At 42.5% G+C, this 19,111-nt stretch overlaps 1 long non-coding RNA gene across 3 annotated transcripts in view; it reads right to left on the reverse strand.

Annotated features, from left to right (window-relative positions):
• Nucleotides 1-685: 685 nt before the first annotated feature.
• LOC138428501 (uncharacterized) overlaps nucleotides 686-19,111 on the reverse strand; it is a 34,493-nt gene continuing 16,067 nt past the window's right edge. The window contains exons 2-8 of one of the 3 annotated variants that reach the window (XR_011252471.1): nucleotides 15,312-15,413; nucleotides 14,354-14,487; nucleotides 7,760-7,918; nucleotides 6,919-7,189; nucleotides 5,092-6,349; nucleotides 2,603-2,739; nucleotides 686-1,827 (exon numbers count right to left, since the gene is read on the reverse strand). This is a non-coding gene — a long non-coding RNA (uncharacterized lncRNA). Of the gene's footprint in view, nucleotides 1,828-2,602; nucleotides 2,740-5,091; nucleotides 6,350-6,918; nucleotides 7,190-7,759; nucleotides 7,919-14,353; nucleotides 14,488-15,311; nucleotides 15,414-19,111 lie in introns of those variants that run through there. The other 2 variants (XR_011252470.1, XR_011252472.1) reach the window with 2 other exon arrangements.

Genomic DNA, 19,111 nt, shown 5'->3' on the forward strand with positions numbered 1-19,111 from the left:
TCGTACAGTAGATGCATGAAATTGGTTCTTCAGCCACCTTTAGCTGATGTTCACTGATATCCGGGCAGGCAGGGAGGCAGGAGAATGCACCTTTCTTAGCTTTGTGTTTTCAATCATAAGGCCTTGAATTCCTAGGTCATTTCTGACAATGATTATCTTTCTCTGAATTGTGTTTTCGGCAAAGATCTCTGAAGAGCCTCATTTCACCTAGAGATACGGTTTTCCCCTCTTCTCCCTGTGAGGGGGCTCTTAGAACTGAGATTGTTAAATAGATGCAAATGTTGTGCTGTTTTTATTCCTTTATTCAAGCCTGGGGGCATGAAATCTGAGTTCTCTTACTCTGCTTTCAGCAGTGAAATAAGGGCCGCAGGAAAGTCTTTAAACGACGGTGAAAAAAATAAATATTAACTTGAAACAGTGAAGGACCAAACCCCCTCATACTATTAACCTTTGACTTAAATAAAAATTAGGAACTACATCTTACCACTTAGCACTTTTGCGAGGGACCGAGGCTCCTCTGGAGGAATCAGGTTTAAGCCAGTAAATAATTTGTGAGAGCTTCTGAAAAGTAGGCAAAGTTTTCCAACCAAACCAGGAGAAAACTTGTTTTTCTCATAGTATTTCCCTGCAGACCAACAGCCCAACAAGCTCAGTGCACAAAAGAAAGCACTCGCAAAACCCACAATCGCTTTACACGTCTAACCATTTTTATTCAGGCTTTCAAGCAAAAGTAAGAGCTCTTTGGGGGTCAAAAGTTCTGAAATAAAGAATTTCTTCCCTTAGGTCAGGAAATCAAATATGCTAAAAACTCTCCCTAACCTTTTGTTTAGAGGGAGCTCAGAGGGGGGGGAAAAATCCCCCAAATTAGAAATGAAAGAATTGGTATTTGCGCTTTATATGAAATCTGCATTTATCTCTCACTTCTTCCAGCTGAGAAGGTAAATAGCAGCCGTGGTGTTTTGGAGGCAAATATTGTTGTGTCCTATTCTTGGTAACGAAATCTGCTCCCAGGCCTGCTCCATCCCTGTCTGATTGTGCCCTGGGGCTGTCTCAGGCAGCCAAAGGAGCCTTTCAGAAAATCCAGGCCATGTTTTGACTTCATTACAAATTCCAAATAGAACAAGTTTTCGCCTGGCTTAGGCTTTGGTTATGAAAGTTTCCCACAGCTCTCGAAAATATACAGAATAATAAGTGGCCGGGCAGAGAGAGAGAGGAGGCAGTAATTCCATCAAAGGTTTTTGGTCACCTCCTAGAGCACAATCACAGAGCTCAGAGAGCTTATGTCACTAGGACCCAGAGATAAAATGTTTTGCCTTGGGCCCGAGGTCACACATTGGGTCAAGAACTCTGAGGTTCTGTCCTTTGTTCCCCTGTGAAGGGGAGAAAGCCTCCTCTCTACCCAAACCTGGCCCCCTAGCCTTCCCTGGAGACACATTGTGAAACGTTCTCACCCCCAAGGGGTGGCTGGGAAGCTTCAAATGTTTTTCGGGCATTTCCAGCATAATAGCAAAAATTGATGTGTTTCAGTGGGATAAGCCATGAGGCACAAAGGAAAAACCCCCACGGCGGTGGGTGTGAAGAGGAAACTTTTTATTGTCCTGCTGCGGATTTTTGTCTTTCATTTTTCTTCTCTTTTCCTTTTGCTAGTCTCTTTATTAAGTCAAGATGTTATAGGAAGGCACCAGTTAAATATGACATGCAAGCTTCTGAAGGCAAGCCTTTACTCCTAGTTACAAATGAGAACCCAGGTTGGCCATGTTCCTCATCTCCATCCTTCTTCCTCCCTTCTCCCTTGTTCCAGGTTCTTCTTCTCTCATCCTTTTTTTTCTAGAAAAAACATGATGAAACACTTTAATGATAAATTGTAGAAGGCTATACCCTATCCTCCAAGAGCCCCAACTATTGATCTCATCATCTTCACAGACATGCCCTTTCTTCCTGCACATCTCTATTTTAAAAAACATGAACAAAATACCTCAAATAAGGGGACCTCCTTTGTGGGCCAGTGGTTGAGACTCCATGCTTTCGATGCAAGGGGTGCAGGTCTGATCCCTGGTCAGGGAACTATGATCCCACATACTGTGTGACCAGAAAAACACATCTTTCAAGTGCAAAATACTTCATATAAGTCCAACAGTGGGGCACTTACATTAGATTTTTTGTTTTTCTTTTTTTCCAAAAGAGCCTGTTCACGTCCCTCCCTAGAAGAAGAGTTCATTAGCTCCTTTAAAAAAAAATAATTTTGTTTATTTGTTTTTGGCTGTGCTGGGTCTTCATCACTGAGAGGGCTTTTCTCTAGCTGCAGAGAGCTGGGGCTACTCTCTAGTTGTGGTGGGCGGGCTTCTCATTGCAGAGGCTTCTCTTGTTTCAGAGCACGGCCTCCAGGGCAGGCAGGCTCCAGTAGTTGCGGCTCAGGGGCTCTAGAGCTTAGGCACAACAGCTATGAAGCTTCTCTGAAGCATGTGAGATTCTCCCAGACCAGGGATCTGCACCCGTCTCCTGCAGTGGCTAGAAGACTCTTTACCACTGAGCCACCAGGAAACCCTCATTACTAGCTCCTTATTTTTGAAAAGCCAATAACAATAGCCTGACAATTCCTCACCCATCATGCTGACATCATTGGATTGGTGGGCTGTGGCTTCTTGACATCAAAGCCACGGGTTATGGCTTTTCCATACGTGGGTCACAATCCAGTCATTGCCCATCATCCACATACCTTCCACTGTCCTCTTGAAAGCCCTGAAGTGATGAAAGAGTCAGGCAGTGGTCGGTGACTAAAGGCTGGACCCTAAATTGCCCCCAAACTCATTTTTGAAGAGTCTTTGAACATGAACAAAACTTGATCGATGAGTTTTCACCGGGAAGAGCAAGCACTATTGTGTCTCTGTTTCCCACATTTAGTCAAACTTATAAACTCATCCTTCTGATGGCTTCTGTTGGTAGCTGGACCCAACAGAAGCATTCGATAGAATCCATAAGAAAATGATAATTCTGGTAGACAATATATATATCTCAAATATAAAAAAAGGCATTAGTAAGTATTTGTGATTTAACCAGACTGGAATTAGAGTATGAAGAGAAATGGTTACTGGGAAATCTACCATTGGCAGGGGGCAGCAGGCCAGCAAGAGTGCCTTGGTGTGTGAAAGTGTAAGTTACTTAGTTGTGTGTTATTTTTTGAGACCCCGTGGACTATACTCCATCACCTTCTCTGTCCATGGAACTCTCCAGGCAAGAATACTGGAGTGGGTTGCCATTCCCTTCTCCAAGGGATCTTCCTGACCCAAGGATTGAACCTGTGTTTCCTGTATTGCAGATTCTTTACTGTCTGAGCCACCAGGAAAGCTCCAGGAATACTGGAATAGGTAACCATTTCCTTCTCCAGGAGATCTGCCTGACCCAGGGGTTGAACCCAGGTCTCCTACATTGCAGGCAGATTCTTTACATCTGAGCCACCAGGAAAGCCACCAGGAAGGCTTGTGTGTCTATATTAAGATCAAGGAAGAAACACAGCCAAGAACAAGGTGAAAAGAAGTTCACTCATTGTCTCAAGGAAATAAAGACCTCAGACTTTTTAAGTGAAAATATACCACTGGCATCAGATACTAATCACAAGGTAATTATTTTTTAAAGAGTTTCCTGAGTAAGACACAGACACCCATGACACCCTTAGGCTAATATATGCACCTAGAGACTAATTCTGCCCTTGGTTGTATGTGCGTTAGTTGTCCTTGGAGTGAATAAAAGCTGCTTTCCATGTTACTCTAGCCTTCTTTTTTTTTTTCTTTTAATGCCACTTCAGAAGATAGGGATAAAAATGCATCAGATTAAAAAACACTCCTCAAGGGCAATTTGTATGAAAAGTTAAGCTGGGCAACATCAAACTAGGCCCCTTCTTATAAAATACATCAAATTCAAAGAAGTACTTTTCTTTAAGTTACTAATCTTTCTAATGAATATCAGACTCCATCAGCCAAACTGCTTTTTTGGCAACAACAGTTTTTACCAATTTAAAAGACTGCAAGATGTATTAACAGAAAGTACCCAAAATATTGATCAATTGCTAAAATACTTTCCTATCCTTTGTCCAAGGAAAAATGCTTTGTTCAAGGAATTTCAAACTTTGTTCAAGGAATTCTGACACTGGAAAGGATGGTCCCTGTCAATCACGGTAATTTGGTATTGCAGGTCTTATTCCTGAGACACCCAGTCAGTGGGCACTCTGAGAGAACCCCCTCCCTGCACATTCCCTATAACAGCCCTGGAATGAATGTAATACCAGCTCATCTCCCCAACACCTCTGCATTAATCCACCTCCAATTGCTTAAAATATCAGATGCCATGCCTGATGCTGTAGGAATTTTTTTCAAGTATAAAGAAAATTCCTAAGAATTCCCTGGTAGTCCAGTGGTTAGGACTCAGTGCTTTCACTGTAGTGACCCAGGTTCAGTCCCTAGTCTGAGAACTAAGATTCTGCAAGCCATGTGGTGTGGGATTTAAAAAAAAAAAAAAGGAAAAAAGAAAATTCCTGACCTCATTAGACTACATTTCAGATGTCATAAACAGCCATATCTTGCACCCAGCTCATGAGCCATCCAGTGTTCTATAACTCTTTTTGGAGTTATATTGTAGTCAGAATTCTGCTTTCATACATGCATTCATTCATTATTTATTGAAAACCTACAATGTACCAGTCACTGTTTCTAGGAGCTAGGGTAAAGTGATAAAGGAGACGGTTAACAACATCCCACTCTCAATGAGTTGATTTTCTACCAGGCAGAGGCATCAACAAACCAGCCAACAAATGAAGTCAATCATTTCAAACAACAATAAAAATAAAGGAAGATGATGACACAGAGTGGGCTCACAAGGAGGGGAAGGTTTCCTGGGGGAGGGGAAAACATTGAGCTGAAATCTGAATCCCAAGAAAGACTCAGCTGTTGTGAATCTAAAAAAATAAGATGAATTCTGTCTCTTTCAGAACATTTACTCATATTATTCTGCAGATTGTGTACCCTCACAATCAGAACACCTACATGATTCCAAGCAGAAATCGTTAAACCCAGGTATAAAGGCATACCTTTTACTTACCAGCAGGACAACTCCAGGCATTATTTCTCAGGTGAGGGCATATTTAATTACCAAACGTTCTGCAGATGTCTTCCAAGTTGTATAGATTGCTGACTTTCAAGAACATAGATGTCTTCCTTTATCACAGAAATACCACTGTCCTTGATGAATTTGCATCTGCAATGATTCATCATTTTGTACTTCACAATTATTTAAGTTCTTCTAAACGACCAGGTACATGCAAAGCACGCTTGCTTTTATTTCATTAGATAACTAACCTCAGAGCTCCGTGAGCAATTTTAAACTTGAGGAAAAAAAAAAAAAATTCAGCTGTGCTGCTATTTCACTGTTCCGGCAACACACTCACCACGCCAGTCAGATTGAGAAATGATTGCCTTTGCTAGTGGCGTACAAGAAAAGACTTCAGGTCACATATTAATTTTTAAAACGTTTTTCTTAAGCCCCTTTTAGCCTTCATGGCACATTCAGAGGCCAGGTATAAAGGAATTCTTAAAATATGGTTTTATTCAATAGCATGCAAGTTTACCCCACCATGTCACATCTGGACACCTCCATTCTGGTTGCTTAGGTGTCTGATGGTTTGTCAGAAGGCTAGCCATAACTTAGGCGGAAAACTGGACTCCATTAAAAAAACATTAAAAGCTGAGAAGGAGGCAAGTTGATGTGGCATGGCTCCCAGCAATAAGGAAGCAAGAGTGCACACTGAAGCTTAGAAATAGAAAGTGATGTCCTCATAAAAACATGGCTCCAGGCTGGTGTGCCACTAGAAATTCTTCTGTCAGTTTAGAATATTTAGCTTGAAGGGATTTCGACTTTCAAATGTATCTCTGGATGCAAAATAGGCTGCACAGGAGGAGATAGCATTGAAGAAGGGAAAGACGAACTGCTCCCAATTATGATCGGTTTACGTGAAGCCGAAGATTCCTTTTTTTTCAGATAGCATATTTGATCAGAAAGCATGCAAGTGGAATGGATGAGCTATCTCGCTGACACCGAGTGATCCGCTGGCCTTCATAACTAGAAAATCGTGCTAAGAACTGATAGGCCAAAACAATATTAAAAGCTTCAGCACTACTGGTTATCAAGGGAAACTTTCAGCCTAATTGGAAAGCTCACAGCTTCAGGCATCTGAAAAGTTTTGGTTTGGGGCTCTTCCGCGGCATTCCAATGCAGTATTTCCAATCAATAATGGGATGCTATTCAGAGCTCCATCATAAGGCTTATGAAGTCCCCTGAGTTTTGTATTTGACTTGTTAAACTGTAAAAAGAGTTGGAGAAACAAACAGAAAAGAAATATCTCAGTCCCCAGCTGCCCAAATATAAAACAATCGAATAAACAAACTCCGGTGCTCAAAGAAAACGGGAAATGGCAAAATGGAAAAGACAGACTGACGCATTTTCATGCATAAACAGCGAGCATCTTGGGTGACCTTCCTGAGTGCGATCTGTCCTGCTGGGTGTTAGGCAAAGAGCTCATCTCTCCAGGCAGTTTGAATTATGTGTTAAGATTACGGTGGTGCAGATTGTTCCCTAAAACCCACAGACACGAGACTTTTCCTTCCCAACAGATGTGGCCTTCTCAGCCCCATTTAGCTATAAGCAGTAGGTTATGATTGGAGAAGGAAATGGCAACCCACTCCAGTGTTCTTGCCTGAAGAATCCCAGGGACGGGGGAGCCTGGTGGGCTGCTGTCTATGGGGTAGCACAGAGTCTGACACGACTGAAGTGACTTAGCATCAGTAGCAGCAGTAGGTTATGAAAGCCAATAAAAGCATATCCCCAAAAGACTCAGAACAGTGCTTTCCTCAGAGCGATTGTCATCTGTACCTGGAAAACGTCACAATTTTCTTAGCCAACTGCCTTGCACAGAATGGAGCAACAGAATCTTCATCCCTTGGAGATGCCCATGTTTACGGAATGATGTGCTCCAGAGAACTTTCGCTGACATCTCCAAAGAGTGTTGAAAGGGAACAGGTCCAGAAAAAGTTCTGTACTGGGTTTTGATTTTTCTTTTCCCCCAAAGCTTCACCCAGTTGCCTTCATCAGAGGTTTGAAAGGGAACACAGGAGATCTGAACTGTTGAGTGAGAGGTGAGGAGCTGAAAATACCAATTAATATAAATACCGATAAATACCAATAAATTAATATAAATACTGATTTAAATACCGATTCAACTCAGCACTTGCCCCTGCCCTTTGGTGTGAAATGGCAACTTCTGGAACCAAAGGACAAAAGCCTCCTTTGTGTCCAGGGTAAGAGAGAGACAGACCTCAGTGTGAACCTAAAGAGACATTTTGGGACTTCCCTGGTGGATCAGTGGTGGAGACCCCACCTGCAGCAGATATGTGTTCGATCCCTGGTCTGGGAAGATCCCACAGACCTCAAAGCAACTAAGCCCGTGTGCCAAAACTACCGTACCTATGCTCTAGAGCCTGGAAGGTGGGACTACTGAAACCCGGGCACCCTAGAGCCTGTGCTCTGCAACAAGAGAAGCCACCACAACGAGAAGCCCGCTCACCACAGTGAAGAGCAGCCGCCATTCGCCGCAACTAGAGAAGGCCCGTGCAGCAACAAAGACCCAGCATAGCCACAATTAAATAAAATTACTTTTCAAAGAGACACATCTTTACCCACATTTTAATATTTCTGAAATCAAAATACGTCTTACCATCACCGTTAGCCACCAGTAGTTGGCCACAGCTATCACTGCCTTTAGACCGGCATAAAACATGTGAAGTGACTCAGAAGGGAATCCTAGACACAGTGGCGGAAGAACATTTTAGGAAATGCTCCATCACCAATGCTTTTGATGGCACAGAGGACAAGCCTGCACAGCAAAAGGTGAAGATTACAGACTCCAAGTAGGAAACTAATTCATAAGAATCACATTCTGAAAATGAACTTTTGTAAGTATCTCAGCCAATGTATTTCATTTTTAGTTTGCCTTTTACATATGCACAAGAGATATATAGGGGCAAAATCAATGCCAAAACAAGTACAAGAACCTTTCCAGGGACTTCCCCTTCCCTTCCCTGGGGGTCCAGTGGTTAAGACTTCACCTTCCAATGCATGAGATGCAGGTTCAACCCCTGGTTGGAGAGCTAAGATCCCACATGCCTTGGGGTCAAAAAAAGAAAAACAAAAAAACATAAAACAGAAGTAATATTGTACGAAATTCACTAAAGCCTTTTAAAAATGGTGCACATCAAAGAAAACTTAAAAAAAAAATCCTTTCCAATAAAAATTCTAAGGAATTAAAAAAAAATCATGGTGCTACAGTTGTGGGAGTAATTTTTGTTCTCTTGGTGGAACATAAAACCATAGTGGGTCTTACAACCTATGATACCTGAACTTCACTGAAACACAATAGTTTACTTAACAGCCCAGAACTTCACATCTCTCTTCTGAAAAAGGTTCTAAGAGAGATGGAGGCTGACCCCAGTAGCTGGCCCCCAGATGAATTCACAGAGGTCTATGTGACACACGGTCTATTCCCAGTCAATGGCAATATTACTCTCTAGCCATTTATCTGCTTCAACCACAATACAAATACCACAAACAAACTCATTTGCTCAGCCCAGCATGCTTTCCTTTTTCCGTTTAGCTTGTCAACTTTGTACCATGTGGACAAAACCCCATAGACATCAATAAAGCCTTGATGACAAGAGTACTTTTTGGTGATCATCTGTGAAGCAAATGAAATGAAATGATTACCTGATTCAGTGTTTTAATGATAGAATGACTGTAACATGAAATCCAATTGTTCTAAATGCCACTCCAGAAAAAACAGAAAAAGATACATTAATCTCAAGGTAGGTTGTGTGTGTATTCAGGTGCTCAGTTGCTCGGCCATGCCTCACTCTTTGTGACCCCATGGTCTGTAGCCCGCCAGTCTCCTCTGTCCATGGGATTTTCCAGGCAAGAATACTAGAGTGGGTTGCCTTTTCTTTCTCCAGAGGATCTTTCCTGATCCAGGGATTGAACCCTGGTCTCTTGCATTGGCAGGAAGATTCTTTACCACTGTGCTATCTGGGAAGCCCAAGGTGGGTAGAGGAAATTGCTTTAAACTATTTTTCACTAAAATAATTTTTTAAACTTTGACCATCAGATTATAAGCCAACTAAAACACTTAAATATCTTTAAGTTGAATGGCTGAGCAACTGTTATTTTTCTGATTCTAAATGTCTCTAAAAAAAAAAAAAAAAGATCAGCAATCTTCAACAGAAACTAAACTTTTTAAAATTAACTTTTATTTTGACTTGATTCTTTTTTCCTTCTTGAAAATCCATTTTTAAATAGCCACTTCTTTCTCAGTTAATGAACAAAGAACTACTGGCTTCCCCACTATTTTCTTTCTTTCCTTATTCATATTTTCCTGCCCAAATCCTCAAAATGATACTGTGGATATCGCTTTCTGCTTTGTTGAGGCCACCATTAATGGAGTCAGAATACAGAGGCAAAAAAAAAAAAAAAAACCTAGCCAATTTAAGCCTTAACAAATGTGCAACTTGCACTTTTAAACAGGTAAGTGGCTATTGAGAGAGAGAGAAACTTCAAAATAGAGCATGTCAAGATAAATCAGCAACAGTTAATGCAGTCTAAGATGCATGGCGATTATAATATTTTTAAAAGGGGCTTCTCAGGCGGCTCAGTGGTAAAGATTCAGTCAGTTCAGTTCCTCAATCGTGTCCAACTCTTTGTGACCCCATGGACTGCAGCATGCCAGGCTTCCCTGTCCATCACTAACTTTCGGAGCTTGCTCAAACTCATGTCCATCGGGTCATTGATGCCATCCAACCATCTCATCCTCTGTTGTCCCCTTCTCCTCCTGCCTCCACCAATGGTAAAGAATCTGCCTGCAAATACAGAAGGTACAAGAGACCCGGGTTCGATCCCTGGATGGGGAAGATCCCCTGAAGGAAGAAATGGTAACCCACTTTAGTATTCTTGCCTGGACAACGCGACAGACAGACAAGCCTAGTGGGCTATAGTCCATTGGATGGCAAAGAGTCAAACATGACTTAGCGACTGAGAATGCACACACACATACTCTTTATTAGCGTTCAGATAAAAGGTGCTGACACTTATTGAGCCTTTATTATACCCAGCTACTAAGTGTTGTGTATGTAGACACTTATTTAATCCTTATCTATCCTTCTAAGTAGATACTATTATGATCATCCCAACAGGTGAAGAAACTGAGGCAAGGAGAAGTTAAGTGGCTTGCCCCAGGCCAGACATTAAACAGAGCTGAGATTCAGACCCTGTCAGGTTGACCTCAACATGCAACCAGTGTGCTACATATTTTATGATTCTAAGTTGTATATTTTCTTCCACATGATGGTCTTCCAATCAATGATTGTCATAGTTTAATTGGCTACATTCTTTTTTTGTGTGGGGGACATAAAATATGTCTTAAAATTGATGTCATCTTGGTTTCTATGAAATGGCGTATTGCTTCATTACAAGAGCGGAGAAGCTCTGGTTTCTACTGAAAGGTCTCAAACAAAAGGCCCTTCACAATCCAGAAGACTGATGCCAACAATAGGGACCAGAGTATGAAACTTTGCAAGGCCTGGAAACTTTCTTGTGTTGTCAGGAGGAAGGTGGCAGTAGGAAGCTAACCCTCCTGTATGCTGGGTAGCAAGGCAGCCTTGAGGGGTTGGGACTAGATCAAGGCAGCCCTGGAGGGCTGTTTGCCTTCCTTCTCACCTAGAAGGTGCGGATGTGTGAGACTCCTGAAATGCATTCTCACTGATAAAGCTGAAAGACTGGCCAACGTTCACAAAACAAAGGCTCAGAAGCAAATTAAAAGTCAGAATCCAGGTATATCCCTCAGAGAAAGTGTGTTAGTTGCTCATTTATGTCAGACTCTTTGTGACACCATGGACTGTAGTCTGCCAGGCTCCTCTGTCCATGGAAGTTTCCAGGCAAGAATATTGGAGCAGGTTGCCATGCCCTTCTCCATGGGATCTTCCTGACCCAAGGAATCAAACCCTCATCTCCTGCATTGGCAGGCAGATTCTTTACCATCTGAGCCACCAGGGAAGCTGGGGGCTTTGACAATTAAAATTGTTGAAGACGATGGTAGTTCAGTTCTCTTTGGGGCACTGATCACGATATAGGATGATAAGAACATGCTAACTCGGCACAGGGACTCCTCTGCACCGGGGCAGAGGCTGTCTAATAGGCCCGGCTGCAGGCAGCCACATCCCCACCAGAGACAAGTTTGATGCTGTCATTGAGGGTGACTCCCAAGAGAAAGTCTCGAACGGTGAACTTGAGGGAAAAGGGCAAAATCCAGGAATAAGAAGAAAATGGTGAATGGCAAGCTGAAGGGCAAAGAGAACCTCAACGTTCAGAATCGGCTGGAGGTGAGTTAAGACGCCACTGAGCACAAAACCGGAGTCTGCAAGAAAGACGGAGAGGGGAGGGCTGTCAGACGGAAAAGTGTGTGGATTTATGAAAGCAGCCTGGCCAAACCGCAGGCTTCATCAGGAACTAATGAAATAGAAGAATTCCTCTCCCCCCCACCTGCCATCCCTCCTGCCCTGCTCCGTTACCGTCCCTAATCAAAAGAACTGACGAATAAAATCAGAGATCTTGACAGTTTGAAGGAAAAAAACAGAAGACAGACGGGGAGGGTCTGGCAAGGGGAGAAACAGGATCGCACGTTTGAAGACAGACTCCTACAGGTAAGACTGGGGGCGAGAGTTTCCAATTACAGACAAGGGCGAAAATGGCAGAGAAGATATGAAATATCGTATTTGTGTTTGTTCTGTACAGAAAATCAGGCCCTTCCTACCTCAAGGACAATTTTCACAGAAAGTGAGATGGGCTGTGAGCAAGGATGGGGGTTCTCGCCACGTGGTGGTGCAACCCCTACCAGGCGGATCCGCTCGCGGTCATAGCGCCCCCGGAAGGCCGGACCCCGCACTGCAGCCACAAGGAGGCCCGGCCCTGATGCCCGCGGGTCCCTCACAGACTAACACACGCACCCAGGACCCACACACAGTGCACGCGTGCGCACACACACACACACGCACACACGTCTCCTCTTCTGTCAGAAACTACTCTAGAGTTCTCTGATTTTTCCCCCCTGCTCATTCCAGTCCATGCTACATTCTGATACATCTGAAAAATTCCATTTTTTCTGCCCTTCGTACCACCCCAAGGTGGCCTCAGATTGCATTGCAAGCTAGCACTGAACGTGATCTTCACCGACCTACCTTGACGCCCCATCCCCTCCCACAGTTCTCTCAAATCCTCGGTTCAGCTGCCTGGATCCCAAGGTCCCTGTCTGCTCTGCTCTGCTGGCTGGCTTCTCTCCACTTGTCCAAATGCCTCATGTCTTTTAACTCTGCTCAATGTTATGTGGCATATGGGATGGGAGAGGAGTATGGGGGAGAATGGATACATGTATATGTATGGCTGAGTCCCTTTGCTGTTCACCTGAAACCATCACAACATTGTTAATCAGCTATATGTATGTGTGTTTGTGCTAAGTCGCTTCAGTTGTGTCTGACTCTTTGTGACCCTATGGACCATGGCCTGCCAGGCTCCTCTGTCCACGGGATTCTCCAGCAAGAATACTGGAGTGGGTTGCCATGCCCTCCTCCAGGGATCTTCCTGACCCAGAGATTGAACCCATGTCTCTTACCACTGCTGCATTGGCAGATGGGTTCTTTACCACTAGCACCACCTGGAAATCCCCAGTTGGCTATATCCCAATACAAAATAAAAAGAAAAAAAAATTCACTTTTTTTTTTTTTTACTGCCTTATTGAGATTTAGTTCACATGCTATCTACTTCGCTAGTTTAAAGCATCCAGTCATTTGGTACATTCACAATGTTGGGCAACCACCACCACTAATTCCAGGGTATTTTCATCATCCCAAAAGGAAACTCAGATCCATTAGCAATTATTCTTTTTTCATCACCACCCACACTGTCCCCTGGTAGCCACAAATCTACTTTGACTTCTATGGATGATCCACCTGTTCTGGACATTTCACACAAATAAAATCATAAATCACATAAATGGATCTTTTGTGCCTGGCTTCTTTCATCTGGATTTCAAGGTTCACCCATATTTTAGTGTGTATTAGTGCTTCATTTTTTTCCGTTACTGAATAATTTTTCATTGTGTGGATACACGACATTATGTTCATCCATTCATCACTGATGGACATTTCGTTGTTTCTAATTTGAAGCTGTTAAGAATAATGCTGTTCTGAATATTTGTGTATGTGTTTGTGCGTATATATGTTTTCATTTCTCTTGGAGTGGAATAGCTTGGTCCTATGGTAGTTCTGTGCTTAATATTTTGGAAACCTGCCAGACTGTTTTCCAAAGTGGCTGCACTATTTTACATCCCCATGGGGCTTCCTGGTAGCTCAGCTGGTAAAGAATCTGCCTGCAATGCAGGAGACCATGGTTCAATTCCTGAGTCGGGAACATCTGCTGGACAGGAGATAGGCTACCCACTCCAGTATTCTTGGCTTCCCTGGTGGATCAGCTGGTAAAGAATCCACCTGCAATGCAGGAGACCTGGGTTCAATCCCTGGGTTGTGAGTTGAGAAGGGAATGGCTACCCACTCCAGTATTTTGGCCTGGAGAATTCCATAGACTGTATACATGACTGAGCGACTTTCACTCACTCATGAGCAGTGTATGAAGGTTCCAATTTCCCCACACCCTTGACAACACTTGTGATTATTTGAGATTCGCCTTTAACGAGAAATATATTATGACCAGTTTGCTGATATTTCTCACTATGTGGCAGAGTCTATGCTTAGTGATTTATATATATTATCTGCTTAATCTTCAAAATACCTGAGAAGCAAATATTTTCTTCTTTTTGAAAATGAGGTGATCAAGGATTAGAATTTAGTGACCAGACAAAACTATGGTAGTGGTTCAAGGACTCATGCCTCCAAAGCTCACTTTCAAATACAACTCCAGATAGCCCCCCAAGATGCCTTTACAAGTCAACTCCAGCCCCTGAGACCCATTCTTCTGAACACAGAGCGAGTTGGTAATGGTTTGCATACCACCTTGAATGGTTCTCTGGTTGTCTGCTGTATAAAATATTATTTTCCCAATTAGACAGTAAACACTGTTGGTTGGAATTACTTTCCCGCCATTTTGTGCTGGGGAAATAAAATGTTTAATAAACACTCTACGAGTTGACAGAATTTTTTGAGAATTTTTTGTTTGCTTTCTTTTTTTCTGAGAGGTGGGGGATACATTGAAGTCATACCGTTTCCCTTTTGGCTTGTTTCCATGATGTCTGAGTGAAGCAAGAAGGAATAGACGGTGACGATGCTCCCACTCATACCTCACACACTGCTAGAAACTGCAGAAATGTGTGTTATAGAGAGCATCACCTGTTTTCTTTAAAAAAAAAAAAAAACAACACTTTTTAATAGAAAAACCTCAACTTTTCCTTTGGAATCCAATTCACACACACATACACACACAAAAACACTCACCCCACTCCCTATATACAAATATACCATGCACATATATATATCATATGTACATACATGTGAACATTTTTTGCATGTGTTGTACATACCAGGGACTTTATCTATGTCATCTTTTATCCATCTAACACAACCACAAGGTAAATATTAATTACTCTCATTTTATACATAAACAAACTGATGTACACAAGTTCATTTGCCCAAGGTTGCTGTTGTTTAGTCACTAAAACATGTCCAACTTTTTGTGACCCCATGGACTGTAGCCTGGCAGGCTCCTCTGTCCAAGGCATTTCCCAGGCAAGAATACTGGAGTGGGTTGCCATTTCCTTCTTCAGGGGATCTTTCCAACCCAGGGATCAAACCCATATCTCTTGCTTCGTAAGTGGATTCTTTATCACTGAGCCACCTGGGAAGCCCAAGGTTACACAGGTAGTAAATGACAGAATCGACTTTGACCATTAAACCGATAGTCTTTTCACCACACCACACTCCTCTCTCAGATGTTCCAGGAGGCACGTGGCTTGGTCATGGAGCTTCACTAATTCGTCCCCTTGTCTTCTCTTAGCACCTATCCTGTGGCCGCCACAACCTGTCCCACACAGTCCAGCTCAGTATAATCTCATCTGTGTTCCCGTCCCTGCACCCTCCACAACCAAACATCCTCATCAAACTCCGGAGATTTACATAAAAACATTCCAGGACAAGAAGCAGGTGCAGTTTGGGTTTATGGACCTGGGGCTTATGGTTTTGAAACGATGCACTGGGACTCGATGATGTTCAACTCTTCACATCATGCCCAGCTTCAATGGATTCCAAAGTGTTATCCAATAAACTCTGAAAGAAAAATAGTAAATTCCACATGTTAAAATGGGGTCCACCTGATCAAGATCTCATGAGTTACATTTAGACAAACGTGAATGAGGACCATCAAAAGAGCCTACAACTAATTCTAGATAGGTTGGTTTTAATCCAGTGAGACATTAATCACTTAATCTCCCTGAGCTTAAGTTTCTTCGACTATTAAAAAAAAAAAACTGATTGAATTACATGAACCTGAAGGTCCTCTTTAAATATGAAATTATGTGATTTTTTAATAATGAGGAAAGGCCTCTCGGGAGTAGGGGGGAAGAGAATGGAGAACAGGGTAATTTACCTGGAGTCAACAGATGTGCTTCAAGGGGACAAGAACTCCCCAAAGGAAATGAGGATTATTTTGTGACTTCACATTGGAAGAGAGAAGATTCATGGTTTCACTAGATTCACGATGGACTCAGCAACCTCCCATGTCTGCCAACTACCTGGTTGTAGGTTGGAGTTCAAAAGTGGTTATGGAAAATTGTTTCCCCCAGAAGACTGAATTCACGTTGAAGGCAACTTCAAAGTCCTTTTCTTACTGCTTACAAATAGTTTAAGACACAATATTTAGACAGGGCATTCCCTGGTGGTCCAGCGGTTAGGACTCAGTGCCTCCACAACTATGAAAAGGGCTCAATCCCTGGTTGGGGAACTAAGATCCTGCAAACCATACAATGAAGCAAAAAAAAAAAAAAAAAAAAGACAAAGAACACATCCTTAGCTGAGCTCTCTAATTGTTCTACCTCTAAGGTGGCGAGTTAGACCAATGATGCTTGTGTGTGATGACAAGTAAATACGTCACAGGGTATAATATTCCCATAGGAAATATAGTCAATTATATTGTAACAGCTTTTTATGGTGACTGGTCTTACTGCTGTGATCATTTCATAATGCATAAAAATGCTGAAAAAATACTGAATATGTTGTACACCTGAAACAAATATAATATTGTCTGATAATTACAACTCATTTTTTTAAATGTCCAGAGATGGTGGTTTTGGACACAGATTTTCATCATCACTTGCCAAATTTTCTGGGTAAGCCTTTTCAGGACTGGGATTCTGGAAATCTACAGGGGGGGTTTATCCGCATCAGAGAGGATCTTTCTTCATTCACTACAATGTTAGAGATTAATATACCAGCTGTACTCTTTTGTGCGTGATCCTAATGAAAGTCTAAATTCGGCTTTAAACTCTCCATATTTCAGATTATCTCTATAGATAAATAACGGATTGGATGTGAGAGCCAATCAAATTTACAAATTCAGAGAGAGGATACAATTAAAGGCTGTATTGGTCTCTCCTAGAGATGTTTCTAATTGGTAAGTAGTGTGAAATGAAAGTTTGCATGTGGGCATGTTCAGTCATGTCCAACTCTTTGGGATTCCATGAACTGTAGCCCACCAGGCTCCTGCCTGTGTCCATGGAATTTTCCAGGCAAGAATACTGGAGTGGGCTGCCATCTCCAACTCCAGGGGATCTTCCAAACCCAGGGATCAAACCTGCCTCTTTTGCATCTCCTCATGCATTGGCAAGTGGATCCTTTATCACTGTGCCACCTTCAAGACCGATGTCTTGTGGAGGTACTCTATTTCTGCGTAACTCTACCATCAGAGGAGAAGGTACCTCTGTAGAAAAAGGCATGGATGCCCACACTGCATGACTACTGCTCCTACCCACCACTCAACATGAGGGCAAAGAGGAAGATCTGGACATTTTAAAAACAGAAATTACAAAACAAAGCGTAATAAGCAGGTGCATTTTAAACAGAATTATATACCTACAATGAATGGGCCTTCACTTTAAGCAAATGGATCTGAACTTGAGGGAATCTTAAGGGTATGTGTTTGTGTTTTCAACATTTCGTTGCTTTTTAACTATGGTAAAATATACATAGGCTCAAATGGTAAAGAATCTGCTAGAAATCCAGGAGACCTGGGTTGGATCCCTGGGTTGGGAAGATCTCCTGGAGAAGGGAAGGGCTACCCACTCCATTGTTCTTGCCTGGAGAATCCCATGGACAGGGGAGCCAGGGCGGGGGGGCCTCCATAGGATCGCAAAGAGTCGGACACGACTGAGCGACTAACAAAAAAGAAAAGAAATGCATACCATAGAATGGTTTTAACCATTTCTTAGTGTATAGCTCAGCGGTGTGAAGTATGTTCAAATTGCTACGTACCCATCACCACCATCCATCTCTGGAACACCTTCATCTTCCAAACTCCACACCCCTTAAACATTAACGCCTCCTTCCTTCCTTTTTCTTCTCCCACCCTCCATCAGCCCCTGGAAAGCACCATTTAACTTCCTATGTTCTCTGTGAATTTGACAACTCTAGATTCTTCATGTAAGTGGAAGTATACAATATGTATGCTTTTGTTTCCAGTTTATCTCACTTGGCATCTTCAAGCTTTATCCATGTTATAGCATGTGTCAGAATTTCATTTTTTTTAAGATGGAATAATATTCCATTGTGTATAGAGACCACATTTCGTGTATCTGTTCATCCATCAGTAGACATTTGGGCTGCATCCTCCTTTCTTTTGGCTATTGTGAATAATGCTGCCATGATCCTTGGAATACATATACTTGTGTCCCTGCTCTCAATTCTTTTGGGTAAGGGTGTTCGATTTTTAGGAAAAATTCTCTAGGACTTCAGAAACCTGTGTCAAAAAAACGTTGATTCCAAACTGATAAAATCACCAAATCCTGGGGGCAGTAATTCCTCTCCTTGTGTATTTACTCACTAACTCCCGTTTGACTCTTTGCAAAGAGTCATGGACACAGGCAGGAGCCTGGTGGGCTACAGTTCATGGAATCCCAAAGAGTTGGACATGACTGAACACGCCCACAGACCATAGCCTGCCAGACCACCTCTGTCCATGGGATTTTCCCTTACCTACTTGTTAACAATCTTGGTCTCTTTTTTTTTTCGTTTCAATTGTTTTTCTAATGTGTTCTTTCCTTTATATTCATTCGCTCACTCATTAACAAGTATTATTGGGCACAAATTGTATGCCAAGCTTTACATTAGGCCCTGAAGACACTAGTGAGAAAAGGCAGATACAGTTCTTACGTTGTAGAAGCAGATGGTAATCAAATAATAAACACAAAATTGCAAACTGGTTAGTATTCTAAAGGAAAAGGCCAATGAACTATGAGTGCTTTCCAGGTTGGAAACACCCTAACTACTGATCAAACTTCAGGACTGAGCTGTTCTAAGGGGAAGGCTTCCTGGAAGAAATATTTGAGCTAATGGATGAGCAAGAGTTCCTAGGCTAGAGGAGAGAAAGACCCTCCTACATAAAGGAGGTTCCTCTTGTGCCATAAAGAAGGCTGAGCGCCGAAGAATTGACGCTCTTGAACTGCGGTGCTTGAGAAGACTCTTGAGAGTCCCCTGGACAGCAAGGAGACCAAGCCAGTCAATCCTAAAAGAAATCAACCCTGAATATCCATTGGAAAGACTATGCTAAAGCTGAAGCTCCAAGACTTTGACCACCTGATGCGAAGAGCCGATTCACTGGAAAAGACCCTGATTCTGAGGAAGACTGAAGGCAGGCAGAGAAGGGGATGACAGAGGATGAGATGGTTGGATGACATCATCAACTCAATGGACATGAGTCAGAGTAAACTCCAGGAGATGGTGAAGGACAGGGAAGCCTGGCGTGCTGCAGTCCA

The sequence above is a fragment of the Ovis canadensis genome, chromosome 23 (assembly GCF_042477335.2).
Source record: "Ovis canadensis isolate MfBH-ARS-UI-01 breed Bighorn chromosome 23, ARS-UI_OviCan_v2, whole genome shotgun sequence".
NCBI classification, from domain to species: domain Eukaryota; kingdom Metazoa; phylum Chordata; class Mammalia; order Artiodactyla; family Bovidae; genus Ovis; species Ovis canadensis.